The sequence below is a fragment of the Eretmochelys imbricata genome, chromosome 8, assembly GCF_965152235.1.
Source record: "Eretmochelys imbricata isolate rEreImb1 chromosome 8, rEreImb1.hap1, whole genome shotgun sequence".
Classification (NCBI taxonomy): Eukaryota; Metazoa; Chordata; order Testudines; family Cheloniidae; genus Eretmochelys; species Eretmochelys imbricata.
In genome coordinates, this window is record NC_135579.1 from 107,478,074 (window position 1) to 107,503,084 (window position 25,011).

The 25,011-nt window shown below is 45.6% G+C and overlaps 1 protein-coding gene across 1 annotated transcript in view; it reads right to left on the reverse strand.

Annotated features, from left to right (window-relative positions):
- The window catches only part of PTPRF (protein tyrosine phosphatase receptor type F), a 358,571-nt gene that overhangs the window by 149,147 nt on the left and 184,413 nt on the right, over positions 1–25,011 (reverse strand). The window lies entirely within an intron of this gene.

Sequence of the window (25,011 nt, forward strand, 5' to 3'; positions counted from 1 at the left end):
CTTAGAGACTAACCAATTTATTTGAGCATAAGCTTTCGTGAGCTACAGCTCACTTCATTGGATGCATACTGTGGAAACTGCAGAAGACATTATATACACAGAGACCATGAAACAATACCTCCTCCCACCCCACTCTCCTGCTGGTAATAGCTTATCTAAAGTGATCACTCTCTTTACAATGTGTATGATAATCAAGGTGGGCCATTTCCAGCACAAATCCAGGTTTACTCACCCCCCCGCCTTTTATTTTCCAAAAACCACACACACAAAGAGTGAGTTTGTGTGTGTGGTTTTTGAAAAAGGGGGAGGGGGTGGTGAGAAAACCTGGATTTGTGCTGGAAATGGCCCAACTTGATTATCATACACATTGTAAGGAGAGTGATCACTTTAGATAAGCTATTACCAGCAGGAGAGTGGGGTTGGAGGAGGTATTGTTTCATGGTCTCTGTGTATATAATGTCTTCTGCAGTTTCCACAGTATGCATTCGATGAAGTGAGCTGTAACTCACGAAAGCTTATGCTCAAATAAATTGGTTAGTCTCTAAGGTGCCACAAGTACTCCTTTTCTTTTTGTTAACAGCAAGGTTTACCCTGAAAGAGTGTAGCCACTGTTTTATAAAATTTGTCTTTTTAAATACTGCTGTCCCTTTTTTTTTCTCCACCAGCTGCATGCGTTTCAATGATCACAGGATCTTCTCCTTCCCAGAGGCTAGTGAAGATTAGAAAGAAAAAAAAACGCACTCGAGATGAAATGTTCTCCGAGCTCATGCTGTCGTCCCGCACTGACAGAGCACAGACGAATGCGTGGAGGCAAATAATGTGAGAGTGCAGGAAAGCACAAAATGACTGGGAGGAGAGGTGGCGGGCTGAAGAGAGTAATTGGCGTGCTGAAGACAGGGCTGAAGCTCAAATGTGGCGGCAGCGTGATGAGAGGAGGCAGGATTCAATGCTGAGGCTGCTGGAGGACCAAACCAGTATGCTCCAGTGTATGGTTGAGCTGCAGGAAAGGCAGCTGGAGCACAGACTGCCACTACAGCCCCTGTGTAACCAACCGCCCTCCTCCCCAAGTTCCATAGCCTCCACACCCAGACGCCCAAGAACGCAGTGGGGGGGCCACTGGCCAACCAGCCACTCCGCCACAGAGGATTGCCCAAAAAAAAGAAGGCTGGCATTCAATAAATTTTAAAGTTGTAAACTTTTAAAGTGCTGTGTGGCATTTTCCTTCCCTCCTCCACCACCCCTCCTGGGCTACCTTGGTAGTCATCCCCTTATTTGTGTGATGAATGAATAAAGAATGCATGAATGTGAAGCAACAATGACTTTATTGCCTCTGCAAGCGGTGATCGAAGGGAGGAGGGGAGGGTGGTTAGCTTACACGGAAGTAGAGTGAAGCAAGGGGCGGGGGGTTTCATCAAGGAGAAACAAACAGAACTTTCACACCGTAGGCTGGCCAGTCATGAAACTGGTTTTCAAAGCTTCTCTGATGCGTACCGCGCCCTCCTGTGCTCTTCTAACCGCCCTGGTGTCTAGCTGTGCGTAACCAGCAGCCAGGCGATTTGCCTCAACCTCCCACCCCGCCATAAACGTCTCCCCCTTACTCTCACAGATATTGTGGAGCACACAGGAAGCAGTAATAACAGTGGGAATATTGGTTTCGCTGAGGTCTAAGCGAGTGAGTAAACTGCGCCAGCGCGCCTTTAAACGTCCAAATGCACATTCTATCACCATTCTGCACTTGCTGAGCCTGTAGTTGAACAGCTCCTGACTACTGTCCAGGCTGCCTGTGTACGGCTTCATGAGCCATGGCATTAATGGGTAGGCTGGGTCCCCAAGGATACGTATAGGCATTTCAACATCCCCAACAGTTATTTTCTGGTCTGGGAATAAAGTCCCTTCCTGCAGCTTTTGAAACAGACCAGAGTTCCTGAAGATGCGAGCGTCATGTACCTTTCCCGGCCATCCCACGCTGATGTTGGTGAAATGTCCGTTCTGATCCACCAGAGCTTGCAGCACTATTGAAAAGTACCCCTTGCGGTTTATGTACTCGGCGGCTTGGTGCTCCGGTGCCAAGATAGGGATATGGGTTCCGTCTATGGCCCCAGCACAGTTAGGGAATCCCATTGCAGCAAAGCCATCCACTATGACCTGCACATTTCCCAGGGTCACTACCCTTGATATCAGCAGATCTTTGATTGCGTGGGCTACTTGCATCACAGCAGCCCCAACAGTAGATTTGCCCACTCCAAATTGATTCCCAACTGACCGGTAGCTGTCTGGCGTTGCAAGCTTCCACAGGGCTATCGCCACTCGCTTCTCAACTGTGAGGGCTGCTCTCATCTTGGTATTCATGCGCTTCAGGGCAGGGGAAAGCAAGTCACAAAGTTCCATGAAAGTGCCCTTACGCATGCAAAAGTTTCGCAGCCACTGGGAATCGTCCCAGACCTGCAACACTATGAGGTCCCACCAGTCTGTGCTTGTTTCCCGAGCCCAGAATCGGCGTTCCACAGCATGAACCTGCCCCATTAGCACCATGATGCACGCATTGGCAGGCCCCATGCTTTCAGAGAAATCTGTGTCCATGTCCTGATCACCCACGTGACCGCGCTGACGTCGCCTCCTCGCCCGGTATCGCTTTGCCAGGTTCTGGTGCTGCATATACTGCTGGATAATGTGTGTGGTGTTTAATGTGCTCCTAATTGCCAAAGTGAGCTGAGCGGCCTCCATGCTTGCCTTGGTATGGCGTCCGCACAGAAAAAAGGCGCGGAACGATTGTCTGCCATTGCTCTGAAGGAGGGAGGGGCGACTGACGACATGGCTTACAGGATTGGCTTCAGGGAGATAAAATCAACAAAGGAGGTGGCTTTACATCAAGGAGTATTTCAGGCAGGACTTCACGGAGGGTTCCAATAAGAAATGGTGCACCTAAGTTATTGTTTTTATTGGAACAAGGAGGTTAGTCTGGCCTCTGATTGATACATGGCTATATTTACCTTGCTGCACCTTCCCTGTGAGTGACTGCAGTGTGACCTAGAGGAATGAGTCCCCTAGATGGGGGAGGAGGTAAATGAGTACAAAACAAATCTGGTCTATTTCTTGTTTTGATCCACCCCATCTATCTTTTACATCTTTGGCTGGCAGAAGACGGTGCAGAAGGACTGCATGCCATCCACATCTCATGGCTGCTCGGCAGAAGATGGTACAATACGACGGCTAGCAATCCATATCGCCTGCCTGCTCACCATAAGACGGTTCAATAGGACTGACTGCAGGACTAAAGAGAATGACCTGGTCAAATCACTCCAAATTTAGTCCCTGCGCCCATGTCTGCCCAGGCGCTCGTGGCCGACGTGGCCAGGAGCACCTCGGACATGACGATGACGGCTACTAGTCGTACTGTACCGTCTGCTGCCACAAGGCAAGGGGTTGCTGCTACTGTGTAGCAATGCAGTACCACGTCTGCCAGCACCCAGGAGACATACGGTGACGGTTACCTGAGCGGGCTCCATGCTTGCCGTGGTATGGCGTCTGCACACGTAACTCAGGAAAAAAGGCGTGAAACAATTGTCTGCCCTTGCTTTCACAGAGGGAGGGAGGGAACGGGGGCCTGACAATATGTACCCAGAACCACCCGCGACAATGTTTTAGCCCCATCAGAGTGCTCCATTGTGACTGCTCTGGACAGCACTCTCAACTCAGATGCACGATTGTTTGCCGTTGCTCTGACCCAGGGAGGGGCGACTGAGGACAAAGCTTAAGGGTTGGCTTCCGGGAGCTAAAATCAACAAAGGGGGTGGCTTTACATCAAGGAGTATTTCAGGCAGGACTTCACGGAGGGTTCCAATAAGAAATGGTGCACCTAAGTTATTTTTCTTATTGGAACAAGGAGGTTAGCCTGGCCTCTGGTTGATACATGGCTAGATTTACCTTGCTGCACCTTCTCTGTGAGTGACTACAGTGTGACCTAGAGGAATGAGCCCCCTAGACAGGGGAGGGGGGGAAGCAAATGAGTACAAAACAAATCTGGTCTATTTCTTGTTTTGATCCACTCCATCTATCTTTTACATCTTTGGCTGGCAGCAGACGGTGCAGAAGGACTGATGCCATCCACATCTCATGGCTGCTCGGCAGAAGATGGTACAGTACGACTGCTAGCCATCCTCATCTCTTGCCTGCCCGGCAGAAGATGGTACAATACGACTGCTAGCCATCCTCATCTCTTGCCTGCCCGGCAGAAGATGGTACAGTACGACTGCTAGCAATCCATATCGCCTGCCTGCAGGACTAAAGAGAATGAACTGGTCAAGTCACTCCAAATTTAGTCCCTGCGCCCATGTCTGCCCAGGCACTCCCAGCCGACGTGGCCAGGAGCACCTCGGACATGACGATGACGGCTACCAGTCGTATTACACCATCTGCTGCCACAAGGCAAGGGGTTGCTGCTACTGTGTAGCAATGCCGTACCGCGTCTGCCAGCACCCAGGAGACATACGGTGATGGTTACCTGAGCGGGCTCCATGCTTGCCGTGGTATAGCGTCTGCACAGGTAACTCAGGAAAAAAGGCGCGAAACGATTGTCTGCCCTTGCTTTCACGGAGGGAGGGAGGGAACGGGGGCCTGACGATATGTACCCAGAACCACCCGCAACAATGTTTTAGCCCCATCAGGCATTGGGATCTCAACCCAGAATTCCAATGGGCAGCGGAGACTGCGGGAACTGTGGGATAGCTACCCACAGTGCAACGCTCTGGAAGTCGACTCTAGCCTCGGTACTGTGGAAGCGCTCCGCCGAGTGAATGCACTTAATGCACTTAGAGCACTTTCTGTGGGGACACACACACTCGAATATATAAAACCGATTTCTAAAAAACCGACTTCTATAAATTCGACCTTATTCCGTAGTGTAGACATACCCTAAGAGTCCCTGTGCAATCTTGTTTCCCAGCCTGCCTCAATCTCAGGCCAGGCCAACTTTGGGTAGGGATGAAGATGGAAGCCAGTTTTATGAAGGGCAGGGGGAGAATCAGCAGAACTGGTGTGAGAGTGTAGGTGGAGAGCGCTAGGGATGCAGCAGATAGAGATTTTCTGTCAAGCAAGAGAAGGACTCTCTCATGCCTCATGACTAATCTTAAGCTTGTTGTAAGTGGAATGACACTACAGAGATATAATATTGACGGGGTCCACTGCTTATTAGTTTTGAACTTGCCAGGGGGCAAGTAGGTAAACATAAGTGGGTTATAAGGCTTGCTAAGATTAAGGCCTGTTGTATTAGCGTGAGGCCTTGTGGGAGTAGTTATGCTAAAGGCTGGGTTTTAGCTGAAATGTTACAGGCCTAAGGAAATAACCTCACATCATAAATTCTGTGCACGCAAGTCTGAGAGATCAATGAATAACCATTAAGGGTACAGTACAGCCGAGTTTAGCAAGAAAGGAAGGCGGGGAGGGGTTTAGCAATCTGGTTACTAGGTAGTAATTAGGCAGACGGACCGTATTTACATATAGGAATTATTCAGAAATGTGATGTACTTTATTAATATTAATAATTAAAGGGGTAGTTGTAGAGACCTGGAACGCCACATATGGATAGTAGGTAGGTATTAATCTTGTTATGGTCACAGACTTTAGTCATGAAGTTACATAAAACTGGGGTATAAAGGACCCAACCTACTTCCTCATTTTCTGGGTTCTGTTGAACTAGCCTTAACTAGATCCATGGTCTTCTGAGGGACTTCACTAACTTTGTATTCCTCTATTTCTTCCTCATGTGCGTAAGTATGCTCTGATACCTTTTGGCTTGGAGGTATTTGTTTGATATATCATCTGGTAGAGTTCAATTATATGGATAAATATCCTTGTTTGGTATTTAAATAAAGCAAGCATTCAAGGCGCATCTCATTATTGCAAACTGCCTCAATCCCTTAAAGAAAGGAAAATTTGTAAGATAAACTTCTGTGTAGCCTACTTTGGGAAAGAGCCTTTGCTGAACAAAACAATAATACGAGTGTCTGAGTGTTTGATTATTAATAAACATCCTAAGTGTGGAAAATTTACAGTCTTGTTTGACTAGGCTACAAGACCAAAGGGTCCCATCCTGATTTCCCAAGGGGCTCCAGGTATGGTCCCCATGGAGCTCTCAGTCAGACTGAAGCTACTCGTGCTCTGCAGCACATGGTGCAGGCATGGCAAACACCATGGTATTGTGAGCAGGTCATGATAAGGTGAGGCCCCTGAGGCCACAGGTTTGGCAGCACTCTCAGAACTGGCTTGGATAGCTGGCTACCCCCATACTGATCTCCCAAAGGGCTTCATTCCAAAATCAAATCAATTCACAGAGGAAGCCACTAATGCCTGGGCAAAAGGGCAGTCTTCCCACATGCACGTGGCAGTGCCAGGCAGGAGAGGCAGAAAATATCCGAGTGAAGCCACGAAGCCTCAGCACACAGAGTCCTGGGAGAGCTCTGAGACTTTGTCTTACTCAGGTTGGTATTAAAAATGGACTAGCCAAGATGGCAGATTAGGAGAACTATCTGTCAAGCTGCCCTGTTAAGCATGCCCCTGTTCCCCCCTCCTGGCATCATGAGAACATGTCAGAACCTTTCTTTGCACGGAGCTAGCTGTCAGCCTCGCCTGCTGTCAGTTTGCGAAGAGCCTCTAATAAACTTGCCCACTTGCGAGCCTCATGCAGCACAAGGCATCACTGCAAACTCATAATTAAATTCATTACTCCATACAATTTTAAGCCATTCTTCAAATAATTACAGTAATTTGATAAGCAGAAATCACATAAACCTGCTGCAGCTTTATCACTCCCATTTGCTGTCTGAAGGAAAATGTGTGAGTAATTAGTCAGATGATAACAGTCCAGGTTATGCAAGCAAAACAAAATTAAAATGATCCTTACTCCAAAAAATAAAATAAAATGGAATAAATGACACCTTAGGCAGCAGTGGAGAGGGAGCAAGGGAAGCAGTGGCAGCTGGATGGAAAGAAAGGAAGGTGAAGCCCCTCGCTGAGTGGCATTTGCCGGCACAATCAGGAGGAGGCAGGTGCGCTAGACCAACCAACCTGCAGCTACGTCTCTCAGGAAAGTCACGTCAGGTAACCTTGGTAACTCGGAGGCTCAGGAAGGCAGGAGAAGAATGCTTCTTGAAATATTCACAGGACCATGACAGAACATTCATTAGGGCTCTAACGCCAAAAAGAATCAGCTGCCTGAACTGCTACTCTGCATTTCCCCACTCCTCAGCTCCCCTTGCTTATGAGGTTCCTGACCTTTCCTGCTATGAGGCAGTGAAAGTCAGCAAAACTGCAGCTCACGGTGCAATGAGGAATGGTGAAGAAATGGCAATGAAAAATTCACACCTGCTGGCTTCTCCAGTGGGCTTGAACAGATGGGGTCAGAGCTCAGGGAATACAGAGCACACATACAGCTCTTCCTACAAGCTCTAGCTCAGTGGTGACGGGTGACCAGACAGCAAACGTGAAAAATCGGGACGGGGGGTGGGGGGTAATAAGAGTCTATATAACAAAAAGATCCAAAAATCGGGACTATCCCTATAAAATCGGGAGATCTGGTCACCCTAGGGTGACCCCTTTCACACAGCAAGCTTCTGAGTGTGACCCCCCCTCTAAATTAAAAACACTTTTTTTTTTATGTTTAACACTATGATAAATGCTGGCAAAGCGAGATTTGGGGGTGGAAGCTGACAGCTCGCGACCCCCATGTAATAACCGAGCGACCTCCTGTCTGAAGCTATTCTGGTTCCTCACCTCCTCCTTGGATTGTCTGGTTCCAGGCTTTTCAGCAAACACAAACCAATAATAAATAGTACACTGGAAGCACTAAGAGCACTTTTCCGGCAATCAGTCTCAAAGCACTTGCCACTGTATTGTTAGCCCCCTTTCGCAGATGTGGAAAAGGAGGGAAGAAGAGGTGAAAGCCAAGGTCCAGGTCACTCAGTGAGTCGCTGTCAGTGTGGAGTAGAACCCAAGTCTCCTGACTCCCAGCAGCATGCTCACTCCACTAGACCACAGCTGGCCTTTCAATTACACACTTTAAAGCAGAGTTGGTGAGAGTGGCCACCTCCAATCCTTTGAGTGTGTTTTATATCTGCCTGGGAAAGTCTCCAATTCCACCTAGAAAACACTGCACCAGTAAAGGAGCTAATAGAACAAAGGGTCCTTGGCTGCCATTTGTCAGAAAACACTGAGTGTGATGGGCTGCAATAAAAACCTGGCCCAGAAACAAGATGAGTAAAGAGGAGAAGGCCAGAATGGTGGTTTATGTGGTGCCCAGATTAAGAGCCTCATCAGGTTTCTGCAATCAGATCTGATAGTGCCACAGAAGGAACAAAGAAAAGGCTCCAGACCCTCGTTTCACAGAAAAGTGAGCAGTCCTCAGTTTCCTCAAAGTGACTTCATACCTCATTAAAACTCATCTAAATTCCATACAAGATGACTTGCAAGAAACAGAAAGAATGAAACCGCAGATAGCCCTTTCCCTACTTGAAGACGCATCTTCAACCAGCCTGATCCCCAAACACTAGTTTTAGGGAGAGAAATTCCCTTTGCTACAAAGACACACGTAAAAAAACCTGAACATTTCATTTCAACTCAACTGCACCTTTCCTCCCCTAGAGCAGTGGTCTCCAAAGATTTTGGATCGCGTACCCCCACGGTGCCACCGAAGAAAGAAGGAGGGAAGACCTGCTGCAGGCGTGCAGAGCTGCCGCCAAAGAAAAAAAACGGCAGAGTGCAGTCCGGTGGCGCTCCTCCTGGGGTGCGCGCACCCCACTTTGGAGACCACTGCCCTAGAGTATGGCGCTCTGGCCATTAGAAGCAATCCATGTCCTAAGCACCACACAAATTCAGTCAACTTTAACTTTAACTGCGACACTTTCCAGAGGAATCAACCTCTGTGCTGCAGCTCTTTAGCTACTCTGTTTTTTAAGATCCTAAAGTGAAGAAAATTTCACATCCTTAATCCAGAAATAAAACAGAAGCTGCAGAGTAAGCAAGCGCAACACAACATAGAAACAGGAGGGTCAGCAGTACTAGATACACTAGAAAAGATGGTTTTTCAAGCTTATATTTTACCAGCCATTAAAATCTGAGTTAATTACATGCCCAGGAAAGTGAGAGATTGATCACATTGGCTATACCCCATTACATTATACACTGCTAGACACAAAAACTCCTGTGTCCAATCAATGGTCTCAGAATCATAGAAATGTCGGGCTGGAAGGGACCCCCAGAGATCATCAAGTCCTGCACTCTATGCTGAGGCAGGACCAAATAAACCTAGACCTTCCCTGACAGGTGTTTGTCCAACTTGTTCTTAACCTTTAATGACAGGGATTTCACAACCTCCCTTGGAAGCCTATTCCAGACCTTGATTACCCTTAGAGTTCAAATGTTTTTCCTAATCTCTAACCTGAATCTCCCTTGCTGCAGATTACGCCCATTAATTCTTTAGTGGCCATGGAAAACAGTTGATCATTGTCCTCTTTCTGACAGCCCGCAGCATATTTGAAGACCGATGTCAGGCTCCCTCTCAGTCTTCTTTTCTCAAACCTACACATGCCCCATTATTTTTTTTAACCTTTCCTCATAGGTCAGGTTTTCTAAACCTTTTAGCATTTTGGTTGCTCTGCTCTGGACTCTCTCCAGTTTGTGGTGTGTGGTGCCCAGATCTGTACGATGTGCTCCGGCTGAGGTCTCACCAGGGCCAAGTAGAGCGGGACAACTGCCTCCCGTATTTTACCTACACCACTCCTTTAATAACGCACAGAATGAGATTGGCCTTTTTTGCAACAGCATCATACTGTTGACTCATTTGCAATTTGTGATCAACTATAACCCCGAGATTCTTTTCAGCGGTACTGTGGCCTGTCAGGCTAGTCCCCATTTTGTAGTTGTACATTTGGTGTTTTTCTTCTTAAAGTGTAGTACTATGCACTTGTCTTTACTGAATTTCACCTAATTGATTTCAGTCCAGTTCTCCAATTTGTCAAGGTTGTTTTGAATTCTAATCCTGTCCTCCAGAGTGCTAGCAACCCCTCCCAGCTTGGTCCATCCATATGTCCTGTTGGCATATTCTCCACTCCATTATCCAAGCCACCAATGAAAACATCATATAAAATCAGACCCATGACAGACTCCTGTGGGACTCCATTAGAGATGTCCCCCTGGTTTGACAGCAAATGACTAATAACTACTTTGAGTTCAGTCTTTCAAACACTTTTGCATCCACCTTGTAGTCATTTAATTTAGACCAATTTCCCTAGCTTCCTTATGAGAACCTCATGTAGGACTGTGTCAAAAGCCTTACTAAAATTAAGATGCATCACATCTACAGCTTCCCCCTTACATACTAGGCCAGTAACCATGTCAGAGAAGAAAATTAGGTTAATTTGGCATGATTTGTTCTTGACAAATCCATGTTGGCTATTATTTAAAACCCTATAATCCTCCAGGATGGTGTTCACAAAGTGACTGTTTAATGATTTGTTCCACTATCTTTCCAGGTGTCTAAGTTAAGCTGTAACTGGTCTATAATTCCTTGGCTCCTCTTTGTTCATCTACCATTACCTAGAGTTCATCCCCCTTCTTCCTACAATTGTTTTCTCACACGGCTCTGACAATGGCCATCAATTTCAACCTGCAGCTCCCCTGCTATTCTAGCTAATCTTCCCCCACAGCGCTCTGCCGATGCTGCTGAAAACCTCACCTGCAGCAAACACTATGATTTCCACTGTGGCTTTTCCCTGTACAGAAATTGCCATTGCTGCAGCTGTTTAATAATGCGAACACATCAGGGAGTAGGATGTGACCACCAAACTCATGTCAGCTGCTTCAGCTAGATCTGAGCCCAGATTCCAGCTGGAAAGAGTTAAAGCCTGAACTTGTATGGATCACCCCACCTTTCTGAACGCAGCATCTCTCAGCCTAACACACAAAAAATAATCCCTTCCGAAATGGACACATGCACAAAGTGCTGGTATGGCAGTGGCAGCTGGCACAGCACTGGCCTGTGACACTGAGTGTTTGTTACAATTATTGGGGATTTATGCAGATAGGGAGCCTGTCAGTTATCACTGATTTCACTCTGGAAGGCACTCTCTGAATCAAACCCTCTTGGAGGGAGAGGAGCAGCATTCTTCTCAGGGAGGGGGGGAGTGTTTTAACTCGAACAACCCTTTGACAGATAGTCTGTTTAACCAAGCTCACCTGCACAACTCCCCTGGGGTCTGCCAACGGCCTTTGATTAAAAGTTAGTGTCTTCTACAACGGACCCAGCAGGAAATGATGCTGCTGCCCTGCTGGCCGGAGATAAAGAAAACAGAGCCAAGTTTAGCCCAAGCTAAACCCATTAGGGTCTCTTCTACGCTATGGATATGCACTGGTGTAAAGGAACTGAGAGAAGCTGGAAGGATGCAGCACATCCACACAAGCTGACCTCAGGCCATGGCTGGTGGCTGCAGCTAGCAGAAACATACAAATCTCACTGCCAGAAAAAGTGACTCCCCAGAAACATACAAGATAGGGCAATGGTGAAGTGAAGGGGAAGGGAAACCGAGAATAACGGCCACATTTGATTGAAATACAGGTAGCAGCCCTCCCAGATGCACACATTTAAAAGTATGCTGCCCTGATTAAGTTTGAAGGTTTCTAATACCAGTTTCGTACTATAGAAACCCAACAGGCACTTTGCTCCCTTTTCTAATTATGAAGACTTTAGCTCTATGGAATCTGATCTTTGCTAACATAACTGCACATCTTTTCTGTCTCTAAAACCCTGCATGAGGAGTGAACAGAAGACGGGGAATACATAATGCAGAGGAAGGTATGCTATGCTTCTTTCTATAAAGCTATAATTGTAAGACTTCATAGCTCCATTTATTCCACTATTCAGGAACTTCATGTACTAGCAAATACACTGTGCAATGTGCTTTGCAATTATCAAAAGTCTCTAAAAAGTTTTTAACAGTTGCACTAGATTTTCTGTTGTACACATTGCACATGATAATTCTTTCTGCAGATTTATGTACTGAAAAACAAAATAGTGCGACTGTGGCAGCTCTTTGGGCCATCAATCTTTTATACCTCAGAACAGCAATTTCCTGTTAATGTGTGTTTAATTTCACTCACATAGATATAAGGTTGTTGTCAGTCCTAAATGTCAAAAGGACAAACTTCACTACAATAATTATAGGATAATCCTTTTGGGGGAATGTTTATCTTGATGCTTCCAGTGGTACAAAAGACAACAGGAAATATTTCAAAGTCCAGTTAGGTGTATATCCAGACTAAGGCATCTTGGCAGTGCCTTACAGTTACGATTGTAATTAGGTTCCCAGTTTTCAAGAGCAGGAAGTCTCATGTACAGACTGCTGGCAAGGGAGGAATTTTGAGGGAAGTCTTCAGTTAATTGAACAAGGTGTTTGAGAGACAGTCTGGGAGGGCTTGAAAAACAAATCCTGTCCTCCCTCTTTGTGAAAACTCTTCAAATGTTTTTGGAATGTCATATCTCAAAGAGCCTAAAGCAGACACTCCTCAATTTGGTTTATTAACCTGCCTTGGACTACCTCTGGAAGGTGGCTGGTTATGTCTGGGGATACTCACGGCACGGTTTTGAAGCTGCAAGAACGCGGGTGTGGCTAGTGGGGTCCTGCAGGGCTCAGAAGTACGCCTGATGCTATTTAGTATTTTTATCCATGATCTGGAAGTAAATATAAACTGACTGCTGATCAGCTCTGTGGATGGCACAAAGACTGGAGTGAGAAATAACGATGAGGACGGGCTGGACAGTCAGACAGCTATCCGGATCACTTGATAAGCTTGGCCCATGCAAACAGAATGCAGTTTAATACAGCCAAGTGCAATGTCATACAGCTCAAAAGGAGGAGTATAGGCCACACCTACAGAACGAGGGACTGAGCAGTGACTCTGAAAGAGAGTTAGCGTCCTGGGTACATCTACACAGCAAAACCAAAACAAAACCCCCGCTGCAGTGAGCCTGGGTCTACAGATGCTTGTAGTCCACTAAAAATAAGGTGTAGACATTTGGGCTTGGGCTCTTGACACCCACCTCCTGTCCAAGCTCCAGTCTGAGCCCAAATGTCTGTACAGCTATTTTTAGCACCATCATGTGAGCCCAAGTCTGTTGACCCAGGATCGGAGGATTTTTTCTGGTATGTAGGCATATCCCTAGTGGACAAGCAACTCCATGTGAGCTCCCAGTGGGATGCGAGTTGGAGAAGAAAGGTGATTCTACCTCTGTGTAAGCCATTAGTAAGAGCCATACTGGAATAATGTGTCCAGTTCTAGTGTCCTTATTTTTAAAAAGTACAGCAGAACCTCAGAATTACAAACTCCAGAGTTATGAACTGACCAGTCAACGACACACCTCATTTGGAGCCAGAAGTACGCAATCAGGCAGCAGCAGAGACCAAAAAAAAAAAAAAAGCTAGCCAATACAGTACAGTCCTGTGTTAAATGTACACTACTAAAAAAATAAAGGGAAAGTTTAAAAAAACAATTTGACAAGGGAAGGAAACTGTTCCTGTGCTTGTCTCATTTAAATTAAGACGGTTAAAAGCAGCATTTTTCTTCAGCATAGTAAAGTTTCAAAGCTGTATTAAGTCAACATTCAGTTGTAAACTACTGAAAGAACAACCCTAATGTTCTGTTCAGACTTATGAACAACCTCCATTCCCGAGGTGTGTGTAACTGGGGGTTCTACTGTACGTTGAAACGCTGGAGAGGCTGACACACATTATTGGGGAGCTGGAGAAAAATGCCGTAGAGTGAGAGGCCTAGGTCATGTCTTCACTAGCAGCGTTTGCGGTAGTACTTTAAAGCGGCTGTGTAGTCGCCGAACCTGTGTAGTCACAGCACCCTTTTGATCCAAAAGAAGATGGAGAGGTGACTTGCTTAGGGTGTATACGTATCTTTTACATCGGTTCTGGGGCTTATGGGAATGGGATGACTTCACCATCTGGGCACATCTTAAAAACAGATCTCTGGAGTGGAAGAGTCCGACTAGGAACCAGAAAGAAGTGATACACAAGCTATATCAGGTTTCAGAGTAACAGCCGTGTTAGTCTGTATTCGCAAAAAGAAAAGGAGTCCTTGTGGCACCTTAGAGACTAACCAATTTATTTGAGCATGAGCTTTCGTGAGCTACAGCTCACTTCATCGGATGCATACCGTGGAAACTGCTGCAGTTTCCACGGTATGCATCCGATGAAGTGAGCTGTAGTCTGCTGCAGTTTCCACGGTATGCATCCGATGAAGTGAGCTGTAGCTCACGAAAGCTCATGCTCAAATAAATTGGTTAGTCTCTAAGGTGCCACAAGTACTCCTTTTCTTTTTACAAGCTATATCAACTCAATGATTATATGCACATGAGGTACTGGCAAGCAGTGATGTAAGGAATTTGGGAAGAGGTTTCAATACAAAAGCTTGATAAAAACAATAATGGCTATTAAGTGGGAAGACAGGAAAGGGAAACAAGGAGGCAAAGGCATTAAGTAACAGGAATCTCCACCAGCTGACAGGGTCATTTCATCTGTATGGAAAGGCAGCAGCTCACAACAAAGCAAAATAGCTAGAGGGAATTTGGTCTGCTTCATCAAACAGGCTCTCTGGGAATGGCTGGCAGGAGATGGAAGTGAAGAATAGGCTGGAAGATGAAGTTAGACAAATTCAGACTGGAAACAAGGTGTACATTTACAACGGTGATAGTAATTAACCACTGGAACAATTTACCAGGGGCCTTGGTGGATTCTCCATCACTGGCCATTTTTCCACTCAAGATTCGATGTTTCTCTAACAGATCTGCCCTAGGAATTATTTTGGGGCAGTTCTCTGCCCTGTGCTGTACAGGGGGTCAGCCTAGATGATCACAATGGTCCCTTCTAGCCTTGGAATCTAGGAATCTATGGATGTGCCCCATGCCTCACCAGAAGAGACACCGATGCTGATGACAGGAGGATGAATATTTGTGCTTCCCATCTTTGAGTGCTCCATTTATTCTGAACTAATCATCCCCTGCTTCACTGTGGCCATTATGGCTCCTGCCTAGAGCAGAGCTTGCCCCAAACAGTAGTTTGTTCTGAGTCTTGGTGCCAGTGAGTGTGAAGTGCTGCTCACATGAACTTTTGGCCATATCGTCTTTCTGCAGGAATAGTTTTCCAGCTGCAACTCGCACAGACACTTAGATACCTTATTGTGCCAAGGCATCTCAAAATACTCTACAGCCTAGCACACCAGCATCAGGTGACCTGGGAACGGCCTTGGTGATGTAGACATAGCTAGCCCAGAACAAGATTCCTAAAGGCTTTACAGTGCAAATGAAAAGGAAGCCCTTTCATTAAGGGAATTTGACTTGCAGTGGCAACCAATATAACTAAGTTACATGCTCACACCATCTGTTACATGTTGCCCGTTCTATGAAGTTTGTTCTTGGCTAATGGGTAACCGGCCAGTCTGGAGGACAGCTGCTCACCTTTAATTTATGCCAGATGTGCTAGCAGTTCTGTACTAGATTTTCTTCTCGTCCTAACTGACAATTGTAGAAATGTGACAGCAGTTTCTGTCAGCTGGCGTGTTCAGCCACATCCTTTCCTGCTTTTGGGCTTGCCAATTTCTCTCTGACAACCTTAGAAACATTTCTATTTTGGAAGTCTGACGACATGAGAGCCAACGACTACATACAATGCCCATCCTTATTCTGTTTTTTTGTGAGACTTCCATTTTCTGTTCCACACCGTGTGTAAATGGGCTGAGCATTGGTGGTTATCATTAATGCTCTGCCACCAACAGATGACATGGTCCCAGAGTCAACGTCCAAAACTCACCCCTTCCCTTGTTGTCTGACTTGTTAAGTCAGAAACAAGAACACAACATAAACCTCAGCGTGAGCATCTTCTGAGTTGGGCTGTTCCTACAGCTTCCTTACAGGACTTCACTGCACTAGCTCTGCAGTTCCCTTTGGCCAAAGAGAGACTACCACCACTTCTATGTCCTGGTGCTAACGGCTCACCAGCCACCTTGATTCAGCAGTAATTACCCTGAACCTCAAAGCATCTAGAGCCTTCAAGTGACCCATCAGAACAGTGCTGCTTTTCCCTGTGCAGGGGCTCAGTCTGCCATCCTGTTCACAGAAGCAAAACAGGAATTTACGATCCAGTTAATTAATTTTTGGAAAGTATCTACAAAGGTTGAGATGATGATTTGCTATTAATGTATGTAAATGACTCTGGTTTCCGCCACAGTCACTGATCAGGCATTACTCGCCTACAGGATGCAGACTGAGGTTCAACGGTGTGCAGTAGTTTCACTTGTCCATATTTCAGAATAAACAAGCTGCAAACTAAGTATCCGCAAGGCAACACTAAGGGGCTTAATTAAGCTATGAACAGTAGATTGCCATCTTGTGAGAGTAGCTTTGGTGGCACGTGACCGAAGGGTCCAAGGCAGCCATTATCTCTCAAACTATCCACATCCACATGGAGAATGGCAGACCCATCTTCTCTTTAACAGCCACCCCAGTTCTCTAGCACCAGAGGAGTTTTTGGGAGTGTCGTCTCCTATGGTCCATATATAGTGCTCAGACACTTACATCACATATATGCAAAGCTAGTTTGAAGAACAGGGTGGAGAGCAGCGTGTGTAGGAAAAATTAATTATAAATCTGAGAGTCTGTTTTAGTCTTTTAAAGAAAATGTTTAATTAGGCCATTTTTTTTAAATGTAACAATGTAATTCTTACTACAGCCATTTTCAGATGTATATTCTCGCTATTGGCAAGGTTTCTAAAGGAGGTAACCGTAGCCTGGGGTGCCAGCTTTTTGTCTTTGAGGTAAGAAATAGCTTGTTCTCACTTTGCATTTTAAGAGCATCGTGTAAAATCTGCACAGGCAGCCTGAGAGGAGATCAGTGTTGATCATTAGTGCCCATTAGATCGCTATTGTTCCTGCACACAGACGGAATCAATCTTGGGGCAGAGCTTCGGTGAATCGGGAGAGAGAACAGCCTGCCTGTCTCCATGTTGGTAATGCTGTGCGGGCTGGAAAGGAACAAAGTGCACGAGAGCAGAATCCTGAATGGAGGAGAGAGATAAGCAGTAAAATTCTTCAAAGGTCACCCTCACTGAGAGGGGGAGGAGATGGACCAAGAGAAATGAAAGGCAGTCCTGACAGTAACAGGAGGCATGGAGAGTCACACTGCTATTGAGAACATGGGTTTTCCCGTTCAGAGGGGAGTTTCATGCACACACAGTTTGTTTGAAATGTCTCTTCATTCTCACCAGTTTACATGACCAGAAACCAACTGCAGTGTCTGAAGAGGATATTAGATTATTATTAACATTGTCCTCAATGCTGTACAAAAACACAGAGACAGGCTCCCAGCCCTGAGGACTATCCCAAGTAAAACATGCTGATGACACAGCATGCTGGCAGACCCGGAGAATGGTGCCAACTTAGAGGGGCTTTAACTGACACATGTTGGCACTTGTGGACCTCAGAGAGAAATTTTAATGAAGAATTGCTGGATGCCTGGAGCACTGCAATAAGGAGGGAGCTCCATGCACAGGGACAGCATGCAAGCAGACAAAGGGAGAAGAAAATACAGGGAATAGTGAGGCTGGCATTACTGGCCAAGCTAAAGGATGACCAAAAAAAAACCAAGAGCAGAGATCTTGGTGAGGAAAAGTTGTGCAAGAGCGTTGAAGGCAAGGACAAGAACCCTGATGTGGAAGGTGAGAGGAAACCAGCAGAGGGATCTGATGTGGTCCAAACAGCAGGTGAGGAAGATTTTACTCCATGGATACCTTGATTATAATGATAATCTTGCTGTGACTCAAGGAGACCCTCTCACTCACGTTTAGTATTTCAGGGAAACAGTGATTGCAGAAAGACTGAATTTTTTAAAAAAAATATGTTCTATTGCAACAAACCCTCGGACATCAAAGAACTCCCCAGCAATCACAGTGCCAAGTACAGTGCTTGAGACACCGTGTGTGCTTGTGACATTGGGAAAGAAGGAAGAAAGAATGTGAGAACTAATCCAGTAATCAGGATTATCGTGATAATTCTAGCTAGTAATTAGTAAATGAAAAGTTAATTATCACGCCTTTCTCTACCCTCCCCCACGATGTCTCACTCAGCTGTTCACAAGCGGATAACCATAGAAACAAGTGTGAACAGAGCATGGGTGGTTTGTATTCATGCAGTAACAAAAGAACGCATTTGCATTCTTTGCCACAAGACTCAATTTACCTTGACTGATGATTGAATTTCAATAAGTTCTTTAATATTTTGGTCATTAACCAGGATGCCATAACTGTATCACTGGAGTGCTATTGTATTTCATACGCTGGCTCTTAGTAGCTGCATTCTGTAATATGTTTGAACTTCTAATTGAACCTGTTTAAAGATTGATGACCAACATATTTTAAACATGATTCATTGAAATGAGGAGACATGCCTCAAGGTTTACACACACAGCACCGTGCTGTTCACTAGGATTGGGAAGTTCCAAAAATCCAGTCATGCGGCATAGTAAGTTCCTGAAAATCTCCTTTTCTAGATCTGTCCTTGATTCCCTCTTTCCTCCCCAACAATGTTTAGACATTGTTTACAACTCCAACCACTGATCAGGACTTCAAAATATCTGGGGGTAACTTCACTTTTATTGCTAGCAACAATCTCAATTAGTTCACTAGCAACACTTCTCCTCATACAGTTATGTTCCTAGAAATAAATGAAGATAGAGCCAAGACAAACTTCCCCATCACAGATATAATGTTAAGGTTCAAGTGCCATGGAGACTTATAGTGCTATAAAAAGAAATAATATATTTTAAAACAACATTGTTACTATGTTGCAGCTTAAGAAAATGGAAAGTCAGGAAATAATAGGCATACCTCTGCGCTCATCTTCCACTTAATGGTGGAAGAACTCTATGATTTACTTGCCAGATGAGAACTTTAAAGTCGCCCCTTGTTGCATATATGAATTACAATGACGTGGTCCCTGCTACGGGGAGTGCCAATGAGAAGTGCGGTTGGGAAAGTAACTGAAATACTTCCCTGATGGATTTTATTTTCTAAATGAACAACCTACCCTAAATGCTCAATTACTGAGGGACAATCTACAGGTTAATATATTTGCTTTCTACCACCAACACTCTGTATAACTTCTCATCAGTGATGTACCCGAGTACTCAGATTCTAATATCTAAACCAGGGGTGGGCAAACTTCTTGGCCTGAGGGCCACATCTAGGTATGGAAATTGTATGGCGGGCCATGAATGCTCACGGAATTGGGGTTGGGGTGCAGGAGGGGGTGAGGGCTCTGGCTGGGGCTCTGGGCTCCAGGGTGGGGCCAGAAATGAGGAGTTCAGGGTGTGGGAGAGGGCTCCAGGCTGGTGCAGGAAGGGGTGAGGGGCTCTGGGGTAGGGCCGGGATGAGAGGTTTGGGGTGCAGGAGAGTGCTCCGGCTGGGACCGAGGGCTTCAGAGCGCAGGAGGGGTAGGGCTCTGCTGCATGCTGCCCCGTCTGTAGGTGCCGCCCCTAAAGGACCCATTGGCCACGATTCCCGGCCAATGGGAGCTGTGGGGAGGCACTTGCGGTGGGGGCACATGCCGCTCCTTTTGGGAGTCATGCGGCATTGCCCCCAACCCTGCTCCCCGTCTGGAGTGCGGGTGTGAGGCAAGCCCCAGACACAGCTCCCCAGCGGGAGCTTGAGAGCTGGATTAAAACGGCTGGTGGGCCGGACGCGACTCACGGGCCATAGTTTGCCCACCCCAATCTAAACTGTATTCTTAAATTTATTCCCCTTAATTTGGGTTATTGCTGATTATGCATTATATATATCTTCTGACTTTTAAAACAAACTTTGTGTTTGTGGCTAATCTAAGCACTATACCCAGAGGTACAGACACTATTTTCTTAACCTGTGTATTATATAATTTTTTTAACATTAGCTTTAATAACATTTTTAAATTTATTATTTATATTGCAGAAGCACTCAGATTCCAATCAAAATCAGGGCCCATTTTACACAACAGAGTAAGAGAAAGTCCCTGGTCTAAAGAGCTCACAGTTAGTTGTGCGACGATAGAACCTGAACCAGCCCTCCTCTGCAGCAGCACCTGGCCATGGTAAGAATATGAAACAGCCCGTAAGAGGCTGATAACATTTTAATACTGTGTTTAGAGGTGAGGCAATTAATGAAACTGTGATAGCAGTGAATCTATTAAACCAAGGGGACAGTGGGAATCTGCACTCTGCTCCTGTCGCACTGCCTGCCGCCGAGTGGCTGGCAAGAATTAAAATTGTGCTGTCAATAGTGTATGTTTCGCATGATTACACACCTTTAAAGTTGATCAGGAAGAAAATAAATTCAGACGCGTATGTCAGGAGCTGAATAGGAAAGATTCTGTAACAAATCTCAGACACCTCAGAAGAGCTGCTCAGACACGAACAACTAGAAAATGTCTTGGGGAAGCCACTTGTAGGGTTCACTTTTCCGTCACTGTTGGATTGTAAATGGCACGCTGGAACCACAGGGCTGTTCTGTCTAGGTCGTACTGTAGAAGGGTTGTTTTCCTCATCCCCCAGCAGTATGATAGGAGAGACTTCACGGTCTTTGGCTTGAATACCTCTAGTGCATATGGATCTGCAACCTCCCTTTGCAACAGGTCTCATCCCCCAGACTGTTCGCACAGGGCTTTTGCTAATGTAATACTTAATCTGAATTTTCCCCAATGCTGTTTATGCCCATTCTTGCCCTTCTGTCTGCACAGCCTGCAGAGAATAGTTGTTCCCTGTCCCCATTTCTGAAGTAGCAGGCGCTTCGCCTGCCTCCCCCAACTCATCTTTTCTCCCTACTGAAAGGCCTACCTCTCCTTTTATCCAAAGGTCCCAGCAAATGTCCCACCCCCACCAATTTGTTATTTGTCTTTGATACCCAGAGGAGAAAGAGCAAATGCAAAGGAATTCTTTTGTCTGCATCTCTTTGTTCTCACATCTCTGCATAGTAACAGAATATTCAATGAAGTCATTTAACATTTCTCAGTGATCTACAAATAATCCTTTGTGTTTTTAAAGAGCGACTATGGACAGAAAAAGGACTGTAAAAAAATGACGTATTTTTACTTAGCAGATCTGATCCTTGTGTGTAGTCAGCCACATCTGCCCACTTTATTAACAAAAATACACCTGAACAAGTCTTTCTTCTGTTAGTTTGCAAATCAATGTAGTTCTGGGAGAGAGAGCTGCAACATTCAGAATTTTGCATATAATTATGTTAATTACTATTCTGCTGACTTGACACCCCATAGGTCTCTGCTCGCTCCTCCACAGAGTATAGGATTCAAATCTATGGGAGAAATGATGCAGACACACCCTTGTAAACAAAAACTCTCCTTTTGGTGTCGAATGACATTCTTCTTTACCGTCTGGAGGCAATCAGGCCAAGACCAACAAGGAACATACAACAACTTCAAAGTAAGGTGAGCATTATAAAAAACAAGGCATAAAAAAGCACGCATTTCCAACTGATGAAATACCTCTTGTGAACAAGTTAAAGGGTTTACCTAACATCCATCAAGAGCCTGTTAGTGGATTTGGGAGATTAAATCCTGGATCCAGTGCACTCTTCTCTGAGCATGGTTGACACAACAGTTTCTCTAACGCAACCGCCTACCAAACGGGCACATTTTGAGGCTGCTATAAGGGGTAAACACAGAGCCCAGACATAATTTACTGTAGAAGGCACTCGGGGCTCATCCAAAGTACTTTCTTCTAGGTGTTGCTTGTTTAGTTGTATTAGAAATCTATCATTGAAGTTAAATGTATAGAGACTCAGCTCTGAAAGAGAGCCAACTGACCATACTGGGTTAGACCAGTGGTCCATCTAGCCCAGAATCCTGTCTTCCTACAGTGGATAGTGCCAGATCCTGCAGAGGGATGGAACAGAACAGGGCAATTACTGAGTGATCCATTCCCTGTCATCCAGTCCAAGCTTCTGGCAGTTAAGAGATTTAGGGATACTCAAAGCATGGGACTGCATTGATAGCCATTGATGGACCTATCCTCCATGAACTTATCTATTTCTTTTTTGAACCCAGTTATACTTTTGGCCTCCACAACAGTCTCTGGAAAGAAGTTCCATGGGTTGAGTGCATGTTGTGTGAAGAAATATCTCCTTACGTTTGTTTTAAACCTGCTGCCGAATAACTTCATAGGGTGACCCCTGGTTTGTGTTATGTGAAGGGATAAATAATACTTCCTTATTTACTTTCTCAACACCATGATTTTATAAACCTCTATCACATCCACCCCCACCATCTCTTTTCCAAGTTTAACAGTCCCAGTCGTTTTAATCTCTCCTCATACGGAAGCTGTTTCATACCTCCATTCATTTTTGTTGCCCTTCTCTGTACTTTTCCCAATTCTAATATATATTTTGTGAAATGGGGAGACCAGAACTGCTTGCAGTATTCTAGGTGTGGGCATACCATGGAGTTATATAGTGGCACTGTGATATTTTCGGTCTTATTAACTATCCCTTTCCTAACGGTTCCTTACATCATTAGCTTTTTTGACTCCTGCTAAATATTGAGTAAATGTTTTCAGAGAACTATCTCTGACGACTCCATGATCTCTTTCTTGAGTGCTAAAAGCTAATTTAGACCCCATCATTTTGTATGTGCAGCTGGTATTACGCTTTCCATTGTGCATTACTTTGCATTTATCTACACTGAATTTCATCTGCCATTTTGAGACCAGTCACCCAGTTTTGTGAGATCCCTATGTAGCTCTTCACAGTCTCCTCTGGACTTAAATATCTAGAGTAATTTAGTATCATCTGCAAACTGTACCATGTCTCAGTTCACCCCTTTTCCAGATCATTTATGAATACATTTTCCAGATCATTTATGAATACATTGAACTTCACCGGTCCTAGTACAAATCTTTGGCGGACCCTTCTATTTATCTCTCTCTGCTGTGAAAACTAACCATTTACTCCTAGACTTTGTTTCCTATCTTTTAACCACCCTAACACAACTAAGATTTTTTGTATATGTTTCACTTTTTAACCACCAAAGAAAGAAGTGCTCCTATGCATCTACTATTAAGGTATCTGCAGTTTCCTATAACCCCCGTTTCACCCTTGGTTGTCCAGATCAGTTGGTGTCTCTCTGCCAGTTCTGTACCTGTCCATTTAGATTGTACAATGTATTTGGTGTGATATAGGGCCCATGCTTCCACTGTCTGAACACTAGCCCTGTCAGATTTGCCTCCTAACACTTCAATTTATTACCACACAACCTCTCTCGAGCTCTAAGATACAGTCAACCCTCTAGGCACTTTCCTTTCTGTGTTGTTTAATGCTCTCCTAAGCAGCCCCGGGAGCCTGCCTACCACCGGTGTATTCGTATTTCAGTGTTGGCAGGATGCAGCATTGACCAGGGTCATACATACAAACAAGTGCTAGAGATTGGTCTCACCCCATATTACAGTAGTCCCCAAACATTTTACCTCGCGCTCCACCTTACCCTTCTCCACCCCCCCACTGAGCCAGGGCCGGGAGCGTGGGGACATGGACAGGAATAAGGGGGCCGAGGCTGGGGCCACAGCTGGGGGCGGGAGTGGAGCGGAGGCCAGCAGTTGGGGTCCTGGGGCCAGGAGTGGAGCTGGGCGGCGCTGGCTGGGGCCCCAGCTGTGCCTCCCCGAATGTTCCTCCACATCCTCCTAGGGAGGTGAGCCCCAGTTTGAGGACCTCTGCCATAGTAGCTTAAGCTAACTCTACAGACAGAACAGATCAGATGCACAGAGTGGCTCAGGATTGCTCCTAGCACCCTACAAGATTTTCTGTTTCTAATGACTGAGGTGTGACAGATTTCTTTTGGAGGATTGGGCCAAAAGAAATCTGATGAGGTTCAATAAGGATAAGTGCAGGGTCCTGCACTTAGGACGGAAGAACCCAATGCACAGCTACAGACTAGGGACCGAATGGCTAGGCAGCAGTTCTGCGGAAAAGGACCTAGGGGTGACAGTGGATGAGAAGCTGGATATGAGTCAATAGTGTGCCCTTGTTGCCAAGAAGGCCAATGGCATTTTGGGATGTATAAGTAGGGGCATAGCGAGCAGATCGAGGGACGTGATCGTCCCCCTCTATTCGACATTGGTGAGGCCTCATCTGGAGTACTGTGTCGAGTTTTGGGCCCCACACTACGAGAAGGATGTGGATAAATTTGGAGAGAGTCCAGCGAAGGGCAACAAAAATGATTAGGGGTCTGGAACACATGACTTATGAGGAGAGGCTGAGGGAACTGGGATTGTTTAGTCTGCGGAAGAGAAGAATGAGGGGGGATTTGATAGCTGCTTTCAACTACCTGAGAGGTGGTTCCAGAGAGGATGGTTCTAGACTATTCTCAGTGGTAGAAGAGGACAGGACAAGGAGTAATGGTCTCAAGTTGCAGTGGGGGAGGTCTAGGTTGGATATTAGGAAAAACTTTTTCACTAGGAGGGTGGTGAAACACTGGAATGCGTTGCCTAGGGAGGTGGTAGAATCTCCTTCCTTAGAAGTTTTTAAGGTCAGGCTTGACAAAGCCCTGGCTGGGATGATTTAATTGGGGATTGGTCCTGCTTTGAGCAGGGGTTGGACTAGATGACCTCCTGAGGTCCCTTCCAACCCTGATATTCTATGATTCTATGTCCTACTTGAGGAGATACAATCATAGAATCATAGAATCATAGAATATCAGGGTTGGAAGGGACCCCTGAAGGTCATCTAGTCCAACCCCCTGCTCGAAGCACACAGAGACATGCCTGGAAGAAGCACCAAGTTGTCAGGAGGCATCGCAATGACTCAAAGGAATCCATCCCAACACAGAACCACAGTTTACCTGCCAGGTCTGAAGCAATATTCTGCTTTTGGCCAAGGGAGCTCAGACCTCTGTACACGTTTTACTTGAGGATACTAGGAGAAAACCTT